Source organism: the organism of the source record quoted next, unplaced genomic scaffold, assembly GCF_019419815.1.
Source record: "Pyrus x bretschneideri cultivar Hongxiangsu unplaced genomic scaffold, Pyrus_bretschneideri_v1 Contig112, whole genome shotgun sequence".
NCBI classification, from domain to species: Eukaryota; Viridiplantae; Streptophyta; class Magnoliopsida; order Rosales; family Rosaceae; genus Pyrus; species Pyrus x bretschneideri.
This window is the reverse complement of record NW_025999405.1, coordinates 499,484-523,313: the sequence shown is the minus strand read 5'-3', so window position 1 is coordinate 523,313 and position 23,830 is coordinate 499,484. Positions and strand designations below refer to the sequence as shown.

General features: G+C 38.0%; 1 pseudogene; it reads left to right on the top strand.

The window, feature by feature from the left end:
• The first annotated feature begins 230 nt into the window (after positions 1–230).
• Positions 231–341, top strand: LOC125473992 (annotated as a pseudogene).
• The last annotated feature ends 23,489 nt before the right edge of the window (positions 342–23,830 follow it).

Genomic DNA, 23,830 nt, shown 5'->3' with positions numbered 1-23,830 from the left:
CTAGGTTAGCTACCTGCAACAAAAGCTCATGATTAGAACTTGTTTCATAGACTCCAACTTTCTTACCCCTTAAATCTTTGTGTTGAGCATTAGACCCCAACATCTCATAAATGTTATATGACTCTTGGGCATTCTTTTTCTTCAATGCTCCACCTGCTGCATTATCAACAGTTGATTGACAAGTTTGGGTTAGTCCATCATAGAAAATTTGCATTTGTAAGTGAAAAGGTAACCCATGGTGTGGACATTGTATCAAGAGGCCTTTAAAACGCTCCCAACACTCATTGAAAGGTTCTCCATCATCTTGTTTGAAGTTGAAGATTTGTCCCCTTAATGTGGCTGTCTTTTGAGTGGAAAAGAACTTCTCCAAGAACTTTTTAGCCACGGCATCCCATGTAGTGAGGGAACCTGGTGTTAGAGTCATCAACCAACTCTTGGCCTTATCTTTCAAGGTGTAAGGAAACACCCTCATCCTCAAATTTGCTTCACTTACTCCCTGCAAAGGTAAACCACTCACAACATTGTAAAACTCTTTAATATGAGCTAAAGGGTCTTCATTAGGTAAGCCATAAAATGAAGGAAACATATGGAAATGTGAAGATTTGAGATCATAGTTTCTAGCTTCTGTGGGCAGTAAGATGCATGAAGGTGAATTTGGTATGATTGGTTGAGCAAAGTCCTCCAAAGCTCGAAGTTCATCTTCGTTGCCCGCCATCTCTTCTTCTCTTTCCCTATTAAATTGCTCAGATTCTTTACTTGTTGAACTAGGTGAATTCCCTTCCTCTTCCTCACGGTTAAAGGATGAACTTGATGGCACAAAGTTGTCCAAAGTGTGGCCCTTCAACCGTTCAATTCTTTGGCCTAACTCAACAAGTCTATTTGACATATACTACCTGAAATAAAATAACACAAGTGTGAATGAAAATCTACTAGCAAACAACAATGAAATGAACAAAAATAAACTTAAAAACGTTTGAAAGGACTCAAAGGACTCAAAACAGATTCACAAGACTCAAAACAAGCTAAAAACTCTCAAAACTGCCTAAAAACACAAACTGGGCAGTTTTGACACTAAACTCAACTTTGGCCGAAAATTAGGTTTGGGCTTGACTCAAAATGCTTCAAAACACAAGATAAGACAGATTCTAAGCTTAAGACTTAACAAAATATGGGGGGGAATTTGTATTTGGACGAAATTTAATTAAATGGACATAATTTAAAGAAAACAGATTGTAAAGCAAATTGATGTAAACCAATGGATAATGGAATGGCTAAGGGATTCCTCTCTACTCACGAAATATATGCAACTTAAACTAACTTCCAGTTATCAATTCGACAAGTTATGAACCTTGACACTAATCAAAATAGCAAACAAGCAAACAAGCAATTACAAGGGACTGAAATCAGTCCCCGGCAACGGCGCCATTTTTGTTGATGTATTATTCCTTCCTAATGCTAGAATATGTTTAGTATAATGGCACAAGCAAGGGTGTCGAATCCACAGGGACTAATTGGACCTATGTAATTACTTGTTTTGCAAGAATTCTAAGAAATGAATCGAACTAACCAAAACTCGGCAGATTAAGAATTGAATCAACTAGTCTAAATAGGCAGATTTGTTGTTGTAATTTGAAAGTATAAGAAAGTGAAGTAAACACAAATAAATGACTCAACAACTAATAAAATGAGATAGTACCAATGGAGATGAAGCTAGGGATTCAGTTTCACCATTGCTAAACCAAGTCCATGTTTGTTAAGTTAGTTTGTACTCATTCATCTACCTATTTCTTGAGTTTGTTTCACTTGGACATGATCAACCATATGATGTGTGGATTTGATCAAATGTCTCTAATCATGAACCTAGTTGTGATGTGCAATTTTGGTTCATAATCAAGAGTATGTAATGCACAAGAAACTTTCATAAAACCAAAGGGAAAAACTCGGCAGGATGTGATAGGAGCATATTCGTGCGACTTAAATGGCTTGTTCTCGTGCATTTATGTTATGTTTCTTTAGTTATTTTAGTACTTTAAGCTATTTTCGTGTGTTTGTAGGTCCAAAGGGCTAAAGGAGCAAAAAGATGCATTTTGGAGACGTTTGGAGCACTTTTGGGCTAAGGATGGATAGCTTATGCTTGGCGCCAAAGTGTTGGACGAAATTGAAGACCTAATTGAATTCCAAAGTGTTGAAACCTTGTTCCCTTTAGTTTTAGGACATTTAAACCTTTCCAATTTCCTTAGCCGTGGATAACATTCCAACATTCCACTCCTTCATTTCAGCCACACTCCCACATATCATTACATATCATTCACTTATCTTATCATCCACTTATCATATCATTCACTTATCATATCATTCACTTATCTTATCATTCACTTATCATATCATTCACTTATCATAACCATACACTTATCACTTATCACAACAACAACCTTGCACATGCACATTCATCCACATGCACCCATAATTATTCACTCATCTTTAATCCACATGCATCTTCCATAAATCAAATCAGCCACATCCACATGCACTTATTCCACTTCATCATTACACCACATTCTCTCTCTTTAATCCACATGCATTCATCATCATTCACTCTAGTTTTAATTCCACATGCATTTCCACCCACATGCAACCATAATCATTCATACCTATCAGCCACATGCATTCAATCATTCACTCCACACTCATTGCACATGCATTCCCTTTCATTTCTGTCAAAGCACATGCATTCCCACCCTTTAATCACATGCATAAATCTGCCACATGCATCTCCCATCACCATTTCAGATTTCCACCAAGTTCCTAGCTGTCATGTTCCCTCTCTTTCTCCCTATAAATACCATACACACTTCACACAACATTCATTCATTCTCATTCACTCTTCCATATTCCAGAAATTCGTCAAAACCTCTCCACACCCTTGCAGCAGCCACCAAAACACTTTTCTCCTCCATTGCAGCCACTCCAACCACTCCCCAAACCATTCACACCATCAAACTATCCTTAGACCTTGTGCTACAACGAAGAGGAAGATAAGAGGGCCTAAACGTTCATACAATTCAAGTTTGAGTTGTTGGAATGTTTAGGTGTTTCTTTGATTTCAATGTTTAATTTCAATACTCTTTGTTTTGTACGAATGAGGAATGGAAGAGAAGAGGGCCTAAACGTTCATACAATTCAAGTTTGAGTTGTTCGAATGTTTAGGTGTTTCTTTGATTCCAATGTTTAAATTCAACTAAACCCCCCTTGGCTAGGGGGGAATTCGAAATATATGTTTATGCTTGCATTTTGATTTGATTACTTCTAATTGCGTTTCATAAGTTGTGGATTCAATTCGTTTAACTGTTTGATTGATAACTTATTTATGTATGTTTATTGAGAGTGCACACTTAATTTTCATGCATAAATATGACGCTAGAATATAAGTGAGTTTCACCTAATAGTTACGAACTTATATTCACAAGTAGTGGAGGTTGCTTATAAACAATCGCGTTAAACGAATTCTTGGCATAAGTTTCATGCGTATTCCATAGTAACGAATGCCTCGTCAACACTTATAATTTTCATAGAGCGTAATGATTCTTGCTTGTATCTCTATTATGCAATCATGTAGGGGACTTGTGGGGAATGTTTTGGGTTGTCGTATGCAATCATCCAATTCAATAACGTTAGGAAGATTTGAAAGTTAATTTAAGCGGACCTAATTAACTTGGAGCATTGAGAATTCATGGTTTATTGAAATCCAATTGGAAATCATTTTATTATGCAAGTGTAACATGTGTGGAGATGAACCCCTTAGCTAGCATTCATCCATACTTTCATCATATTCATATTTACATTCTGCTTTAATTACAATTTGTTCATTTAGTTTAATTTCGTCAAAACTCAATCCCCCTTTACTTTATTGTCCAATTTAGTTAGAAAGTGTCTTAGTTTATGTTTCTAAGTGTTTTGATTCAATTTATTACATAATTTCGTCCAAATTCACCAAAGTGCTCAAAACTGCCCAGAAAGTGTTTTTAAGGCAGTTTTGAGTGTTTTGGGTGATGTTTGAGTCTTTTGGTTTGTTTTAGTGTTTTAAAGTTTAGTTTTGCATTCTTTGAGTCTAGTATAGAGTTTTATATTGTGTTTTTACGTTTTTAAGTCAAATCCAAGTGATTAACAATCCATCCTAATCCCCGGTCCAGAACGATCCCTACTTATACATATACTACAATTTGACAAAAAGAGGGTTTAATTTGTGTGCGTATAAATCTCGCATCAAATTTTGGCGCCGTTGCCGGGGATTAGCAAATTTGCTAATCTCTTGGATTGTTTGTTTCTGTTATGTATTTTAGTTTTTAGTTTTTGATTTGTGTTTTGTTTGTTGAATTCAAATACTAGAGAAGAACAACATGGCACTTGATAATGCTTCTCTTTTGTCACAGCTCATGGAAAGGTCTCAAATGCAAAGTGTTGATATATTTGATCTTCAATCAAGGAATAACGTGTTTTCCAATACTTACAGTTCAGATTGGAGTGATCATTCAAACTCTATGTGGTGGGAACCTCAACATGTTCAAGAAGAAGGATATTGGCAGCCATATGAGGAGTTCTATTCAAGACCTATACACCCACCACAACCTCATATTCAATATGCCCAACCAAATTTAAGTTCGTCAATAGATTATAATCAAAAGCTTAACGAATTAATTTGTTTGGTGCAGGGCTCACAAAATCAAGACAATGAGGCTCGACAAGAAGACAAAAGGTTGGACCACTTGGAAAAGCAAATTGGGCAGATAGCGGAGTTCGTAGGACAATTTTGCGACCAAGGCAAACTCCCTAGTTCAACCATTGTGATAGGAGCATATTTATGCGACTTAAATGGCTTGTTCTCGTACATTTACGTTATGTTTCTTTAGTTATTTTAGTTCTTTATGCTTCTTTTGTGTGTTTTCAGGTTCTAAGGGCAAAGTATGCAAAAGGATGCCTTTTGGAGCCTTTTGGAGCAAATTAGAGATTGGAATGGATATCATATGCTTGGAGCCAAAAGGATGGACGAAATTGAAGACTTGAAGTAGGAAAGTTAAATCCTAAAAAGACCTCATGTTTGAGCATCATTGAAAACTCCTACGCATTTTAGAACACAAAAACAACATTCCTAGCAACCTTAGGACATTGTCGTGTGTTTCCTTGTGTCTCCCTTCCTTGCCATGCAAGGAAGGGCTTTGTTCCCTATTTTAAATACTTAAACACTACCACTTATCATTCACCACATATCATTCACCACTTATCATATCATACATTCATTTATCACTTATCATAATCATTCACTTATCACTCATAATCACCTACAACATCCACCTACTTCACCTACAACATCCACCTATTTCACCTACAACATCCACCTACTTCACCTACAACATCCACCTACTTCACCTACAAATGACATAGCCATATGTTCCCTCCACTACTCCTATAAATACCCTTGCATTCATTCATTCATGGACATCTCATTTTCATGCACAACACACCACAAATACCTCCATTCTTGCCGTGCATATCCCTTCATTTTCTGCATATTTTCTCTTCATTTCAACCACTCCAACCACTCCTCATCCCCCAAAAACTCACCTTAGACCTTGTGCTACAACAACGAAGAAGAGAAGAGTGCCTAAACGTTCATACAATTCAAGTTTGAGTTGTTGGAATGTTTAGGTGTTTCTTTGATTTCAATGTTTAAATTCAATTTTCTTTGTTTTGTAATGGAAGAGAAGAGTGCCTAAACGTTCATACAATTCAAATTTGAGTTGTTGGAATGTTTAGATGTTTCTTTGATTTCAAAGTTATGAGGAACTAAACCCCCTTTAGCTAGGGGGTGATTCGAAACTATGTTTATATTTGCAATTTGAATTGATTACGTTTGGTTGGAATTTCATAAGTTGTGGATTCAATTCGTTTAACTGTTTGATTGATAACTTATTTATGTATGTTCATTGAGATTGCAAGCTTAATTTTCATGCATAAATATGACGCTAGAATATAAGTGAATTTCACCTAATCGTTATGAACTTATATTCACAAGTAGTGGAGGTTGCTTATAAACAATCGCGTTAAACGAATTCTTGGCATAAGTTTCATGCGTATTCCATAGTAACGAATGCCTCGTCGATGTTTATGATTTCCGTTGAACTTAATGATCTTTGTTGAATGTCTCTATCATGCGTATTCCATAGTTAGGGACTTTGATTAAGAATAATTTGGTTGTAATGCGTATTCCATTCAATCCAACGAATCTAGGGAAATCTGAAAGTTAATTTAAGCGGACCTAATTAACTTGGAGCATTGAGTTTCATAATTTATCGAAAGACCAACTGAGAATCAATCTTGTATGCAAGTGTAACATGTGTGGAGAAGAACCCCTTGGCTATTCCATCATCCATATTTTATTCACATTCATATTTACATTCTGTTTTAATTGCAATTTGTTCATTTAGTTTAATTTTGTCAAAACCTAAATCCCCCTTTACTTTAATGTCAAATTAGTTAGAAATCAATTTAGTTTGTGTTTTTAAGAGTTTTGAGTCTTTTGAACTTGTTAGAATCTGTTTAGTTTATGTTTTAAAGTATTTTTGAATTCTTTGAGTCTAGTTTAGTGTTTTATATTGTTTTTACGTTTTTAAGTCAGTTTCCAAGAGATTAACAATCCCTCCTAATCCCCGGTCCAGAACGATCCCTACTTGCACCTATACTACAATTTGACAAAAAGAGGGTTTAATTTGTGCGCGTATAAAACTCGCATCAAATTTTGGCGCCGTTGCCGGGGATTAGCAACTTTGCTAATCCCTTGGTTCTTTTCTTTTTTTTGGTTTAGTTGTTTTCGTTTTAGTTTCTAACTTAGTGTTGTTTTCTTTGTTTGTTGTTACTTTTGATATTTGATTTAGTTCTCTTTCTTTGATTTTAGGTACTAGAGAAGTAAGATATGGATTTTGCTAGCATTCAAGCTCAATTGGCAAATCTTACTTCTAAATTGTCGCCGTATGCCGAAAGGACCACAATGCAGAGTGTCCCTACATTTGGTGCTTCATATAGGCAAGGATTTCAAGCCAATCAATGTCCACAAAGAGATTGGAGGGATCATTCAAACTCTATATGGTGGGAAGATCAACAAGTTCAACGTGAAGCATATGGGCAACCATATGAGGAGTTCTATTCAAGACCTATGCAGCCACCACAACTTCATATGCAATATGCTCAATTAAATTCAAGTTCGCCAATAGATTATAATCAAATTCTTAATGAAATAAATTCTTTGGCGCAGGGGTCACAAAATCAAGCCAAGGAGGCTCAACAAGAAGCATATTGGCAACCATATGAGGAGTTCAATACAACACCTATGCAGCCACCACAACCTCCCCCACAACAATTCCAATCAAGTTCAAGTATGTCCATGGATAATGATAAAAATTTTCAATTACTAACCTCTTTGACGCAGGACGAACAAAATCAAGACAAGAAGTTGGGTAAATTGGACAAGCAATTTGGGCAGATTATGGAGTTCATGAAACAAATTCAAGAGCAAAGTGAACTCTCCAACTCAACTATTGAAAACTCGAAGGAAGATTTTGAAATCCATAATGCTATCACTTTGGGAAGTGCTATGGAGGTTGGAGCTGACCTAAAAATGTCCAAACATAGCCTAGAAGTGGATGAAGAGCTGCTAATTGAGGAGGAGGAAGAAGACATGCACACGGCAAGGGTAGAACAACCCTTGCCGCAGCCCCCTAAGCCCTCTAAACCACCCACCACCAGTAAGGACGTCCCAATTCCATGTTATTCTGATGTTATTCCACCCAATGTCCCTTTTCCTAGCAGGTTTTTGATTCCCAACCAAGAAGAGAGTAAAAAGGACATCGTGGAAGCCTTCCCAAAGGTGCAAAATGCTATTCAAATTCTTGGTGCAACACAGCAAGTTTTAGATGGTGTTGAATTCTTCAAAGGACTTTGTACACCAAGAAGAATGATTCAAGAGAAGGTAGTGGCTGGAGAAGATGTAGAAGGCATCAAAGAGGACATATTTGAAACCACAATTCCCAAGGAAGTTGGATTTTATGACACGGGACAAGTCATAACTTTCGAAGGGGTGTTTATTCTGGAGTTCATTTTGGAGCACACAGGTAAGCCGCCTCCCCGAATTTCAATTTTCTTTTATACTAACATGTGGTTAATGATTCAGGCACCCAATCTGGAATTTAAACTATTACCGGATCATTTCAAGTATCACCGCCCATTCAAAGATAAATTCCATGCCGTTTGATTTTATTTATGTAAAAAAAAAAAAAAAAAAAAAAAAAAAAAAAAAAAAGATACTAAACATGGAGAAAGATGGAGCCTTCACAGAGGATGTTTACGTGAAGCCCCGCTACGAGGCGTCGAAGCATAAGGAATAGAAGCGGAAGGCATAGGAGCGGAAGGCGCAGAAGCGGGAGGCATCGGAGCGGAAGCCATCGGAGCTAGAGCATTCCAGGCCTCAATACTTGGCCAAGCGCTGGATGACCCAGGAAAAAGGTGCCTCTGGAGATAAGACGCAAGCCTTTGACGGTCACTGCGAATTCGACCCTCAGATTCTTGCAGCTCATCAAGCTTCCTCTTCATGCCCGCCGAATAGTTATTTGCAAGCACATGCAAACTTCTATTCTCGTACTTAAGCTGTTTGATTTCCTGCTTAAGACTTTCCACCTCTGCCATCAACGATTCCACCTGACGGGAGCGGGCAAGCAGGCGTAGGCCCATGTTGGACACAGAGCTCGCACACTGAACACTAAGTGCGAGGGACTCTTGAACGGCCAACTCATCGGACCGTCCTGACAGCAGCCTACTATCTTTTGGTGTGAGGAGGTTCCTAGCTACTATTGTAGCTGTTGTGGCGTCCTGCATCACAGAGTTTTCACCTGAAAGAGGACTGTTAGAAGATAAAAAAGAAGGGCGCCATACATTACCTTGACGGGGCGCAACCGGATCGCTGCTGAGACTCAAATCTAAGCTAAGGTTCGATGAGTTTGCCATTTTTTTTTTTTTTTTTTTTTCAAAAGTGTTCAAAGAGAATGGGTGGATGGAGTTAAATTTCGAAGGGCCGGAGACGATTTTCAAGAATGGGAGATCTTCAGAGTGTGTATGTTGGCGGTGATCGATAGCTCTATAAAAAGCCAAGGCGACGCGTCCACCGATTCAAAGAGCCGGATTTTCCGGCGTAAGTTAGGCGACGTTCCCTCGGCTTTTCAGAAAACGCGTTCAACTTTGTCAAAAGATTTCTGACAAAGCTGAAAACACGTGGAGGCCATCATCGCAACTACACATCTTTAGCCGACAAGCGCAAAGTTCGGCGACGCTTTCTTTGCTTTTCAGAAGACGCGTGCAGCTTTGTCAAAAGGAGCCGCATCTGCACTACCACGTGTCGTTCAGAAGCGAAGGGGCGTCGTTCAGAAATCGAAGGGGCGCCTGCTCAGAAATCGAAGAGGCGTACTCAAAGATCGAAGAGGCGCCACTATTTCAAAAAGTCGGATTTGCGGGATCAAAACGTTTGTCGACAAGGGTAAAAGAACAATACCACCACTTGATATTATCTCTATATATGTCGACCTTCGTCTTTTATCGCAGGGCAAACCTGAAGAAAATGCCCAACTCTCCCTCACCTCTGAGGGTGCACTCCCAGCAAAGCCTTTCGAAATACTAAATTCTTTCTTCTTCCCCAAAGATGATACCAAATGTCTGGAGTACAGATGACCCAAGAGGAAGCAGCACAACAAATACATGTGCTGATTCATTCACCGCTTCTTCAAAAGCAAAGGTATCTCATATCATCAAGGTCAAAAGCAAAAGTATCTCATATCATGCTCTTTCCCTGTCTTTTTCTTTGTCCTTGTTCTTACTCGCATGGCAAAGTAAAAGAAGCAATCAGCCGGCAGTTGGAGTCAGTCTTCCGTTCTGGAGCCAACTGCCTGGAATCTATTCCTGATTGCTTACCTAGCGTTGCTCTCGAGTAGTCATCTTCAACGGTTGATACACTTCCGGAGAAGGGACCACTTCTGCAAAGGGGAGCGAGTAAGGCAAGTGAAAATGATACATTGAAGCATGTGGAGACAAACATAGGCTGAGTTATCCTCCAACCCTTTTCATTACGAATTGGAAAGATTGAACAAAGAAACAGACCAAAGGGGTAAGCTCAGACCTTCGGGGAAGACCAAAAGAATCCTCCAGCCCAGTAGCACAAAGGAAAATCAATGATGGGCGGAAACCAGTTCGAGAGTAAGCCTGTGGAATCATCAAGATCAAGCCTCAATGCAATCAACAAAGAGAAGAGGGAATTTACACTCCATAACCTGATTTGCGTCCCTAAACTCTTCTCTTTGTTAATTACATTCTGCCATGTTTAGTATGTTTAGTTGTTGTTTGTGTGTTTACTTATGTTTTGTGTGAATCTATGCTTAAAACATTGAGGACAATGTTTGATTTAAGTGTGGGGGGGTAACTAATGTTGTTAATGCAAATTCGTGGGATTTTATCACCCATAACTTCAAATGTTGTTCCTTGCTGTTTTAAGGTGTTTTTAAGTTGTTTTAGAGTGTTTTAGTATGTTTTGTTTTTATAACTCCGAAAAGCACATAAAAATTTGAAAAATTATTTTGAAAAGCCTAAAAAGAGTGTTTTGAGTCGTTTTTGTGAGTTTGTGTCTTAGGGTACCTTCCAACACAATGATAAGGATTTGGTTTATAATTGCATGACGGTTAGAAAGAGTTATAAACATAGAGAAAAGTTTGATTTACTATTGGTATATGCTTGGTTATGGTTATAATGTATGACTTCACATGCAATCATAAAAGAAAAAAATTCGTTTTTGTAACATGCTTGAAGGAAGGAACTCAAACAAACGCTACAACCCTGAGAGACTTGAGCCTATAACGTTCTTTGGAGAGTATAATCTGTGATTTCTTGTTTTCTAAAGTCGTTGCATGATCTCATTATTCTTTGCTTGGTTACTACTTAGAAGGCGTTTCATCATATAGTTCCAAATGCTAGAACTCATGCCCATTTCATTCAAAGCATGTTATTGATTTGCATAACACATATTCAAGATGAAGTTGTGTAGTTGCCACCATAGCCAAATAGCCTCACTTCCCATATTTCGTATATGTTGTAAGTTGTACCCCCGTTGAGCCGTGTTAGCCCATGTTCTTTGTTAACCCACTTTTTCCTCACCTAGCCTAGTTTAGGACAATCCCCACCCTTGTTCTTAAAAGATAGTGAGCATGACTTAATTGAATTCCTTTTGAGTTACATTATGAAAGAAAATAAGTGTGGGGGAGAGAATGTTTAAGTGTTTATGTTTTGAGATTCAAAAGAAAAAAAAAAAAAAAAAAAAAAAAAAAAAAAAAAAAAAAAAGAAGAAAAGAATAAGTGATTGAAGAAAGGTTCCAAAACACCAATTCTGGGCGTAAATTGTCTAAATTCTCCCTTTTTGTTCAAAAGTTGAGTTTTCATTCAAAAGTGAATTCTAAGTTGATTCAAATGCTTTGCTCACTATTTCTTTAAAAACCTTTGTTTTCCATATCCCTTCTTTGTTATCCACATACCCCAAGCCCCGTTACAACCCTTGACTTCTATCTTGAGTGTTGTGTATTTCAATTTGTGGAGTTTGAACTTGGTATGGGCTTATGGTGTCACTGGTTCTCGCGTCTAAGTAGTAGCATTCCATTCATGAGATCATATCTAAACATGCTTATTAACTCCAGAAAATGCTTTCCTTATTATAACATATGTGAGTGTTCGTCTACATGTTTACATCAATCTTCTCACATATACCTAGTGTAGGGTGTGTAGTCAGAAAATCTGTGTGAAAAACGAGAGTACATCTAGTAAGAAATTGAGGGAATTCTCTAAGGCATGTTACTACATTCAAAACATGGTTTTAAATGCTTAATTGTGAACTAGTATGTGGTGACTATGAGTAAGAATGTACTTAAGTGTAAAGATGGCTCAAATATGTGAGAATAATGATTTTTAATTTGTCATGTGCATTGGAAGTCCCTGATACGATTGTTGGAAGGTGTAGGTTGTGTTTTGTTCTTTTTGTTTTGTTTTTCTGTTTTGCTCGAGGACTAGCAAAAGCTAAGTGTGGGGGTATTTGATAGGAGCATATTTATGCGACTTAAATGGCTTGTTCTCGTACATTTACGTTATGTTTCTTTAGTTATTTTAGTTCTTTATGCTTCTTTTGTGTGTTTTCAGGTTCTAAGGGCAAAGTATGCAAAAGGATGCCTTTTGGAGCCTTTTGGAGCAAATTAGAGGATTGGAATGGATATCATATGCTTGGAGCCAAAAGGATGGACGAAATTGAAGACTTGAAGTAGGAAGTTAAAATCCTAAAAAGCCTCATGTTTGAGCATCATTGAAAACTCCGACGCATTTTAGAAACACAAAAAAAACATTCCTAGCAACCTTAGGACATTGTCGTGTGTTTCCTTGTGTCTCCTTCCTTGCCATGCAAGGAAGGGCTTTGTTCCCTATTTTAAATACTTAACACTACCACTTATCATTCACCACATATCATTCACCACTTATCATATCATACAGTCATTATCACTTAATCATAATCATTCACTTATCACTCATAATCACCTACAACTCCACCTACTTCACCTACAACATCCACCTATTTCACCTACAACATCCACCTACTTCACCTACAACATCCACCTACTTCACCTACAACATCCACCTATTTCACCTACAACATCCACCTACTTCACCTACAACATCCACCTACTTCACCTACAAATGACATAGCCATATGTTCCCTCCACTACTCCTATAAATACCCTTGCATTCATTCATTCATGGACATCTCATTTTCATGCACAACACACCACAAATACCTCCATTCTTGCCGTGCATATCCCTTCATTTTCTGCATATTTTCTCTTCATTTCAACCACTCCAACCACTCCTCATCCCCCAAAAACTCACCTTAGACCTTGTGCTACAACAACGAAGAAGAGAAGAGTGCCTAAACGTTCATACAATTCAAGTTTGAGTTGTTGGAATGTTTAGGTGTTTCTTTGATTTCAATGTTTAAATTCAATTTTCTTTGTTTTGTAATGGAAGAGAAGAGTGCCTAAACGTTCATACAATTCAAATTTGAGTTGTTGGAATGTTTAGATGTTTCTTTGATTTCAAAGTTATGAGGAACTAAACCCCCTTTAGCTAGGGGGTGATTCGAAACTATGTTTATATTTGCAATTTGAATTGATTACGTTTGGTTGGAATTTCATAAGTTGTGGATTCAATTCGTTTAACTGTTTGATTGATAACTTATTTATGTATGTTCATTGAGATTGCAAGCTTAATTTTCATGCATAAATATGACGCTAGAATATAAGTGAATTTCACCTAATCGTTATGAACTTATATTCACAAGTAGTGGAGGTTGCTTATAAACAATCGCGTTAAACGAATTCTTGGCATAAGTTTCATGCGTATTCCATAGTAACGAATGCCTCGTCGATGTTTATGATTTCCGTTGAACTTAATGATCTTTGTTGAATGTCTCTATCATGCGTATTCCATAGTTAGGGACTTTGATTAAGAATAATTTGGTTGTAATGCGTATTCCATTCAATCCAACGAATCTAGGGAAATCTGAAAGTTAATTTAAGCGGACCTAATTAACTTGGAGCATTGAGTTTCATAATTTATCGAAAGACCAACTGAGAATCAATCTTGTATGCAAGTGTAACATGTGTGGAGAATAACCCCTTGGCTATTCCATCATCCATATTTTATTCACATTCATATTTACATTCTGTTTTAATTGCAATTTGTTCATTTAGTTTAATTTTGTCAAAACCTAAATCCCCCTTTACTTTAATGTCAAATTAGTTAGAAATCAATTTAGTTTGTGTTTTTAAGAGTTTTGAGTCTTTTGAACTTGTTAGAATCTGTTTAGTTTATGTTTTAAAGTATTTTTGAATTCTTTGAGTCTAGTTTAGTGTTTTATATTGTTTTTACGTTTTTAAGTCAGTTTCCAAGAGATTAACAATCCCTCATAATCCCCGGTCCAGAACGATCCCTACTTGCACCTATACTACAATTTGACAAAAAGAGGGTTTAATTTGTGCGCGTATAAAACTCGCATCACATTGTAAATCCGAAGGGAGGATTTGAAGCACCTTTGTCAGAAGCACTTATTGCTCCTACGCCATCTAATTCAAGTAAGGTTGTTCCAATTAGTTCTAACCCCATTCCAACAAATATCCCTATTCCTTGCAGGTTCATGAATTCCAAGGAAGAAGAAAGTGAAAAAGACATCTTGGAAGCCCTTCCAAAGGTGCAAAGTAGGGAATGTCATGAATTCATCAAAGAGGACGTTCTTGAAACCACAAAATCCAAAGAAGTTGAATTTGATGACATTGGACAAGTCATAACCATCACTTGCAATCTGGCCAAGTCCAATATCCCTGAAACTTTCAAAGGAGTGGTGTTTGTCATTGAGTTCTTATCGGACAAAACAAGTAAGTTTTTTTTTCCAAATTCCATTACATTTTATACTAACTTGCTGTTTTTTATGAATCAGGCACCTACACTAGAATTCAAACCAATGCCGGTTCACTTCAAGTATCACCTTCCATTCAAGGACCAATTCCATGCTGTTTGATTTTATTTATGTTAAAAAAAAAAAAAAAAAAAAAAATATTTATTAAATAAAATACTAAAGATGGAGCTTCACAAAGGTTGTTTACGTGAAGCCCCACTACGAGGCTTTGAAGCAGAAGGCATCGGAGCGGAAGGCATTGGAGCGGAAGGCATCGGAGCGGAAGGCACTGGAGCGGAAGGCATTGGAGCGGGAGCATTCCAGGCCTCAATACTTGGCCAAACGCTGGATGATCCAGGAAAAAGGTGCCTCTGGAGAAAAGACGAAAACCTTTGACGGTCACTGTGAATCCGACCTTCAGACTCTTGCAGCTCATCAAGCTTCCTCTTCATGCCCGTCGAATAGTTGTTTGCAAGCACGTGCAAACTTCTATTCTCGTACTTAAGCTGCTGGATCTCCTGCTTGAGACTTTCCACCTCTGCCATCAATGATTCCACCTGACGGGAGCGGGCAAGCAGGCGTTGGCCCATGTTGGACACAGAACTCGCACACTGAACACTAAGTGCGAGGGACTCTTGAACGGCCAACTCATCGGACCGTCCTGACAGCAGCCTACTATCTTTTGGAGTGAGGAGGTTCCTAGCTACTATTGTAGCTGTTGTGGCGTCCTGCATCACGGAGTCTTCACCTGTAAGAAGACCGTTAGAAGATAAGAAAGAAGGGCGCCATACGTTACCTTGACGCGGCGCGCCCGTATCACTGCTAAGGCTCAATTCCAAGCTAAGGTTCGATGAGTTTGCCATTTTTTTCAAAAGTGTTCAAAGAGAAGGGATGGAGTTAAATTTCAAATGGCCGGAGTCGATTTTCAAGAATGGGAATTCTTCAGAATGTGCTTGTTGTGGTGATCGATAGCTCTATAAAAAGCCAAGGCGACGCGTCCACCAATTCAAAAAGCCGGAATTTCCGTTGTAATTTAGGCGACGTTTTCTCGGCTTTTCAGAAGACGCGTTCAACTTTGTCAAAAGATTTCTTCTTTTCAGACAACACGTGGAGGCCATCATCGCAACTACACATCTTTAGCCGACAAGCGCAAAGTTCGGCGACGCTTTCTCTGCTTTTCAGAAAACGCGTGCAACTTTGTCAAAAGGAGCCGTATCCGCACTACTACGTGTCGTTCAGAAAGCAAAGGGGCGTCGTTCAGAAATCGAAGGGGCGCCTGCTCAGAAATCGAAGAGGCGTCGTTCAGAAATCGAAGAGACATTTGTCGACAAGGGTAAAAGAACAGTACCACCACTTGATATTATCTCTATATATGTCGACCTTCGTCTTTTATGGCAAGGCAAACCTGAAGAAAATGCCCAACTCTCCCTCACCTCTGAGGGCGCACTCCCTGCAAAGCCTTTCGAAATACTCAATTCTTTCTTCTTCCCCAAAGATGATACCAGATGCCTGGAGTACAGATGACCCAGGAGGAAACGGCGGATTGAAGTATGCTGATTCATTCACCGCTTCTTCAAAAGCAAAGGTATCTCATATCATCAAGGTCAAAAGCAAAAGTATCTCATATCATGCTCTTTCCCTGTCTTTTTCTTTGTCCTTGTTCTTACTCGCATGGCAAAGTAAAAGAAGCAATCAGCCGGCACTTGGAGTCAGTCTTCCGATCTGGAGCCAACTGCCTGGAATCTATTCCTGATTGCTTACCTAGCGTTGCTCTCGAGTAGTCATCTTCAACGGTTGATACACTTCCAGAGAAGGGACCACTTCTGCAAAGGGGAGGGAGTAAGGCAAGTGAAAATGATACATTAAAGCATGTGGAGACAAACATAGGCTGAGTTATCCTCCAACCCTTTTCAATACGAATTGGAAAGATTGAACAAAGAAACAGACCAAAGGGGTAAGCTCAGACCTTCGGGGAAGACCAAAAGAATCCTCCAGCCCAGTAGCACAAAGGAAAATCAATGATGGGCGGAAACCAGTTCAAGAGTAAGCCTGTGGAGTCACTATGATCAAAGCCTCAATGCAATTACCAAGGAGAAGAGGGAATTTACACTCCATAACCAGATTTGCGTTCCTAAACTCTTCTCTTTGTTAGTTACATTCTGCCATGTTTAGTATGTTTAGTATGTTTAAGTGCTTTTTGTGTGTTTACTTATGTTTTGTGTGAATCTATGCTTAAAACATTGAGGACAATGTTTGATTTAAGTGTGGGGGGGGTAACTAAGTATATTTGATGCAAATTCGTGGGATTTTATCACCCATAACTTCAAATGTTGTTCCTTGCTGTTTTAAGGTGTTTTTAAGTTGTTTTAGAGTGTTTTAGTATGTTTTGTTTTTATAACTCCGAAAATCACATAAAAATTTGAAAAACATGTTTTTAAAAAGCCTAAAAAGAGTGTTTTGAGTCGTTTTTGTGTGTTTGTGTCTTAGGGTACCTTCCAACAAAATGACATGGATTTGGTTTGTAATTGCATGACGGTTAAAAAGAGTTATAAACATAGAGAAAAGTTTGATTTACTCTTGGTATATGCTTGGATATGGTTATAATGTATGACTTCACATGCAATCATAAAAGAAAAATTCGTTTTTGTAACATGCTTGAAGGAAGGAACTCAAACAAACGCTACAACCCTGTGAGACTCGAGCCATTACTTTCTTTGGAGAGTTATTTTCTGTGATTCTTTGTTTTCTAAAGTTGTTGCATGATCTCATTATCCTTGCTTGGTTGCTACTTAGAATGCTATTGTATCATGATAGAACTAAATGTTGGAAGTATGCCCACAAAGCCACTCATTTGATGTAATAGCTTTTTGGAATACTTGTTGTGTTAAACTTTTATATGTTTAATAGAGGGCAAAGCTTATTGTTAATCACTATTTATAGTATCTTGTGTTTAAGCAATAAGGGAATCCAAGGAATGTATTTGATCTAAGAGACAAGTGATTTAAGTTAGTTAAATTAACGAGACCTTTCTCTTATGTTCATTCCTAAAACGTTCCTAGCCATAGGATTGCCAATTGGGCATTGACAATTCGCTAAGGTTAGTATGTGTTATGTCGACTCAAGCGTGAGTATGAACTAGTCTCAAGTCATTTGGTGTTGGACACTAAGGCAAACACATAGGTGCTCGAAAGAGTAATCGAGTACACTGAACAACGATCAAACGAGAGTTCTAACATACATGTCATGTGAGAACTCAATAGTTGCAATATGCAAAGTAGTCCTTTGACCTGAGGCATCATTGATGTCTAATGGTTAGGTCCTTGATCTTTGATTATGTCAACGGCATTCCATTGGAGTGTCCACGGCATTGTTGGGGTCAAGCTATCTAGTCATGTAGGCATATGAATGCACAACAAGGGATCTCTAACCTTCCATGATGGAAGGAGAATACTCTAAGATATGATTCGAGAGTCTTTGGCCAAAGCATATGAATATGACTAAGGAAGGTTGTTCCAAATCTTATTCAATTGAATCATATAGAGAAATATCACATTGGATAGTAGACATGAAACACACTATCACTTAAACAATGTGATTAAGAGTATTGTATTAGAGAAGGACCGTATTGCATTGTAGTTGTAACTGGATAGGTTCTCCAACCACTTCTACTTAGCTTGGGTAACCATGACATGCTGCTAGGCGTCACCCATGGTTTGTGGAAGCCCTAAAGATTAGCAAACACTAATTTTAAGGGAGAATTGAAATGTGATTTCAATTCACAATCGATCGTTAAGAGTAACATCGCCCACTACCTCGCTAATTGGAACCTAATGGATCGTACACCGAGTAAGGATATAAGTGAAGAAATTATATGAAATGGATAAGCAATTAAATGGTTTAATTGAAGAATGGTCAAGATTAATTAAATAGTTAATTAAATATACGAAACGTTCGTATTGGGCGTTTAAGTTAGTTTTGGGCTTCGGGGCACAAAAACGTTTTGGTCCACAAGGCCCATTATGTTTAAGTTGTATGACAACTAAAACAAAATGGGCAATTAAGCCCAATAACAACATATTTTCGGCCATAAGGGTGGAGGGTAGTGAACTTGGCTTAATTGCAAGTTTGCCACTCCATTGTGAGGTGGTATAAAGACAACTTTATAGCCATTTCATCCTTAGGGTTTTTCTAATAGAATTTGGGTGAAACCTATTATCTCAATTTCTACAAAGAGGCCGGCCACCTTAGGGAAAGAATATCTAGCAATCTTTCTTCCCTAAGTCATCCATTTCATCTTCACACAACATCTTTGGTGTGGAGACTTAGAGACACCAAACTTTTGGTGTTTTGGAGAACAAATCCTCAAATCCTCAAAGAAGAAAAAGGAGCACTAAAAGGGAGGAAATCACAAGGAAGATCCAAGGAGCAAGGAGGTGACTTGAAGGCCCTCCACTTGGGTGAATCCCTTGTGCAATCAAGGATGAGCTTCAAGGGTAAAGAATCTCTAAATTCTTATTCTCTTTAATATTGTTAAAGAGTCTTATGGTTCACCATATACTAGGCTTTGAAAGTCATGGGTTTTATGAATTGTTTTTGAATGCATGCCTACTTTAAAGTGTTATTAGTATGCCTATGTATTCAAATGTTCATGCATGTTCTTAGCTAGGACAAAATTTTTCCTTCAAGTGGTATCAGAGCCTAGGCCTAGTTTATGGTGGATCCTTTTGGGTTTTGTGATTTTTCATATTTTGTGATTTAAGTGTTGTAAATGTTACAAGCTTTGTTCTTGCTTTGAATATAAATTTTACTTGAAAATTTAGCATCTCAAATGTTGTAGATGTATTTCATTAAAGCATGAATAATGGAACTAAAAGTTGGTGCCAAGTGTTTTGGGATTTTCGGCCAAATCCAAAGGGTGATTTTTTGGGTTCATGTTAGGCTTGTTAAAATGGTTTTAAAGTGCTTTTTGGAACCCCTAAGTACCCTAGGATATTAACCCTCTTTTGAGTTGTGAAAATTTGAGTTTTTGGTGAAAGAAAACATCCATGGAGCTATTATGAGTTTTCATGTATGTTCTTCATATTTCTTGAAGTTCTTATCAAGAACAAAAAGTTTTGAAGTTTTGATTCAAAAGTTTTATGTTTTACATAAAGTTTTGATTATTAGTTGATGGGTGATGATTATTGGTGAGAAATGATTAAATGGCTTTAATTATGTCAAAGATATATTTTTGAATATTAGTTGATGGATGATGATTGTTGGTAAGAAATGATTAAATGGTTTTAATTATATCAAAGATATATTTTCTTTTCAAACCATCCCCACCATCTTTAATCTCACCCACCAAAATCCACTTACAAAATTCTTTTTATCAAAAATCTCTATAACAACTATCCTTGGCCGGCCACCCCTCTAGTGGGGTGCTTTTGTGCAATTAAATAAAGTTTTGATACTTTTGTGTATTTGTATTTTGGCCCAAAAGTTTGTGTTTTTGCAAAATGGCCCAAATAAAATGAGAACAAAAATTGTTTTGTCTCTTTAATGAGAATTGGATTTTCATTATATTTAGTTCCATTTAAATCAATTCTATGGATCCAAAAACCAATTGTTTAAAGTTGCTTTCTTAGTTAATTTAGTTAATTAAGAAAAGGGTGATTATGAACCAAAGGCCTCGATAATTAAGCTATGTGATTGGCCGATTTACATTATGAATGCTTGGGTTTTAAGTAATGTAGATTTGAATGTAATTTGATTAATTCAAGTTATTGTAATGGGCATAAGTCCTTCAATTTGTTGTAAAGGGAATAAGCCCATTATTTGTGTTGTAAAAGGGCATAAGCCCTTCTTATTATTTCATGTATTCCTCTTTGTTTATATGTATGCAAATTGGAATAGTTGGGTCCAACGCCCAATAGGAAATAACGGTTTAATTGGATTAAACGCGTAACTAAAATCAACAACTATCTACCTTAAACCCAAGGTCCAACACAAGGCTCGTGTTGGATCAAATCAAACGGTTCATAATCATCCTAAAACCTAATATGACTATATAGTCCATATGAGGATGCAATGTGTTCGTTAGTAGTTCCATATAGTCTCGCTTGTTTCAACGAAACAGTGGGAGTATTATATGCTACTAAATCATATTAACTTGGACCAATAGTTGTGATAGGCCCATGTTCTTTTAATATGATTAAAATGTTTTTGATGTAGCCCAACACTACTCCCTCAAATAAAATGGATATTAAGTTGATAAGCGAGAGATGCTTTGAACATCTCTTCGTAGGCCTTCCACCGTGGTGGGCTCCAATCGTTTGTGACTTGTACACCGGCTTCACCCTATCATGGGGGAGTACAAAGTGCATGCTTACACTCAGGAGGAGTCCATAAACATATGATGAGGTAAGTGTAGGCAACGAGGATAGCCAACATCGTATCATCGTGAGGTTATTCTTGAACCCCTACACGAACTAAGCATGGTGGGAATAACTTAACTAAGTGCAATGGTGCCAACATCGTATCATCGTGAGGCAACATTCTCTAGAGGCCAAATAAGATGGGTAATTACAAACGTTGTAAATGAGTAAAGCGTTATTCTCTCATCATTATTTTTGCTAACCAACATCGTATCATCGTGAGGTGGGCTTGGTAATGGTGAGTCTCCCATGCCCCGCTAAGAGTTCAATATAACTCTCGAATTCCATTGAGGGATATGGAGTTTGCCAAAAATAGTGGGTGGTACTATTTGATTCAAGACCCAATCAAGTAGTTAATCAACAATCTAATACGATTTCTGTTATGTTATGTAGTTAACGACATGCCTAAAATACTACCCACCATTATACTTGACAAAATGGCCTAAGACTTTTTCCTTGCATATCTCTCGGATGATTTCACTAAGTTTATTGTAAACTATAAAGTGAATAGATTCGATCATACTTTTAACGAGATGATTGACATGTGCTGTAAATTTGAAAAATGTTTCAAAAAGGACAGTGGGAGTGAGAATGCAAAAACAAGGAAGAGGTTACATAAGAAGAAGGCAAAGAAATCCAAAGGAACATGCTTTCATTATGGAAAGGATGAACGTTGGAAGAAGAAATACAGGGTGCGCATTGCGAGCCTTATGACACGAACTTTTGAAGAGACTATTTCGGTCATAGAAAGTGCTTTTACAGTGAGCTCCAATTCCTGGATATTTGATTCAGGCGCTAGTCAACATATCTGTAATACGATGCAGGGACTAGTAGGGAGCAAGACACTACGCAATGGGGAGATGGTTGTGCGAGTTGGGAACGGCGCTAAAATCTCTGCAAAAGCAATAGGCACCTACATGCTTAACCTACCCTCTGGGGAAGTCCTGGAACTTAAAAATTGTTTATATTTTCCTTCATGTATAAAGAATTTGATTTCTATCTCTAAGCTTTTACGAGATGGGCACTCAGTATTGTTTGACAAAATGAGTTGCACTTTATACTTGAACGGTCGTATTATCTCTCATGGTAATATGATAGAGGGACTTTTTCACCTAGAGACGAATAGTGGGATGCACTGTATTGAAAGCGGGAATACCTCAAAACCCAAAAGGGCTAGAGAAGAAGTTAACCAAGAAAGGATGTGGCATCTTAAACTTGGACATGTGAACCTTGAAAAGATTCGCAAGATGTCGAAAGACGGATATGTCCGCCCATTAGGTAATGACCAGATGGGTGCTTGTGAATGCTGTTTGAAAGGGAAGATGACCAAATCTCCATTCACTGGGAAAGGAGAGCGTGCCACTGAAATTCTAGGGTTAATCCACACTGACGTATGTGGACCTATGTCTACTACGTCGAGAGGAGGTTTCTCCTACTATATCACATTCACCGACGATCACACTCGGTTTGGCTATGTGTATCTTATGAAGTACAAGTCAGAATCCTTTGAAAGGTTCAAAGAATTCAAGAATGAAGTTGAGAAGCAAACTGGGAAACAGATAAAAATCCTAAGATCAGATCGAGGGGGTGAATATCTGAGTAATGAATTCCTAGATTATCTCAAAGAGTGTGGAATAAAATCACAGTGGACTCCACCGGGAACTCCACAACTTAATGGAGTTTCTGAAAGGAGAAATCGAACCTTGATGAACATGGTTCGTTCTATGATGAGTTCCGCTGATCTGCCAGTAACATTCTGGGGATATGCTCTATATACAGCAGCTTACTTGCTTAATAGAGTACCTTCCAAATCAGTTTCACAAACGCCCTATGAGATATGGCATAGTAGAAAGCCAAGTCTTAATCACATTAAGATTTGGGGTTGTGAAGCATATGTCAAGAAGCTTGAAGCTACTAAGCTTGAAGCGAGATCAGAAAGGTGCTATTTTGTGGGATATCCTAGAGAAACTATGGGATATGAGTTCTACCATCCTGACGACCAGAAAGTCTTTGTCGCCAGAACTGCTAAGTTTCTAGAGGACGAATTTGTTCTCAAAGAAACTATAAGTAAAACGATGGAAATTAATGAGATTAATGATGAACCACAAACAAGCACACGACATGTTGACAACCCTGTTCCTGAACCCCTAGCTCCACGTAGATCTGAACGGGTCAATAAGCCACCTAGAAGGTATGGCTTAGACAATGACTTTGCGGAATTGCACCTTCTAGGTGACAATGACACAAAGGAAGACCCTAGAGACTACACTGAAGCAATGTCCGACATTGATTCAAAGAGATGGCAAGAGGCCATGAAATCCGAGATGGATTCCATGTATCAAAATCAAGTCTGGACTCTTGTAGACCCTCCAGAAGGTATAGTACCTGTTGGAAACAAATGGATCTTCAAGAGGAAAATAGGCGTTGATGGGAACGTGGAGACTTATAAGGCTAGACTAGTAGCCAAGGGTTACAGGCAAAGAGAAGGGATTGACTATGAAGAAACCTTTTCTCCTGTAGCCATGATTAAGTCCATTCGGATTTTGCTTGCTATAGCTGCGTACCATGATTATGAAATCTGGCAAATGGACGTGAAGACAGCCTTTCTGAACGGCTACCTAGAGGAAGAGCTTTATATGGCTCAACCCGAAGGTTTCGTGTCCAAGTCTGAAAAGACTAAGGTATGCAAGCTTCAAAGGTCCATTTATGGACTTAAGCAAGCCTCCAGGAGCTGGAACATTCGTTTTGATACTGAAATCAAATCGTTTGGTTTTACTCAAAACGAAGACGACAATTGTGTTTATCAAAAAGTCGTTGGGGAAGCAGTTGTATTCCTAGTGTT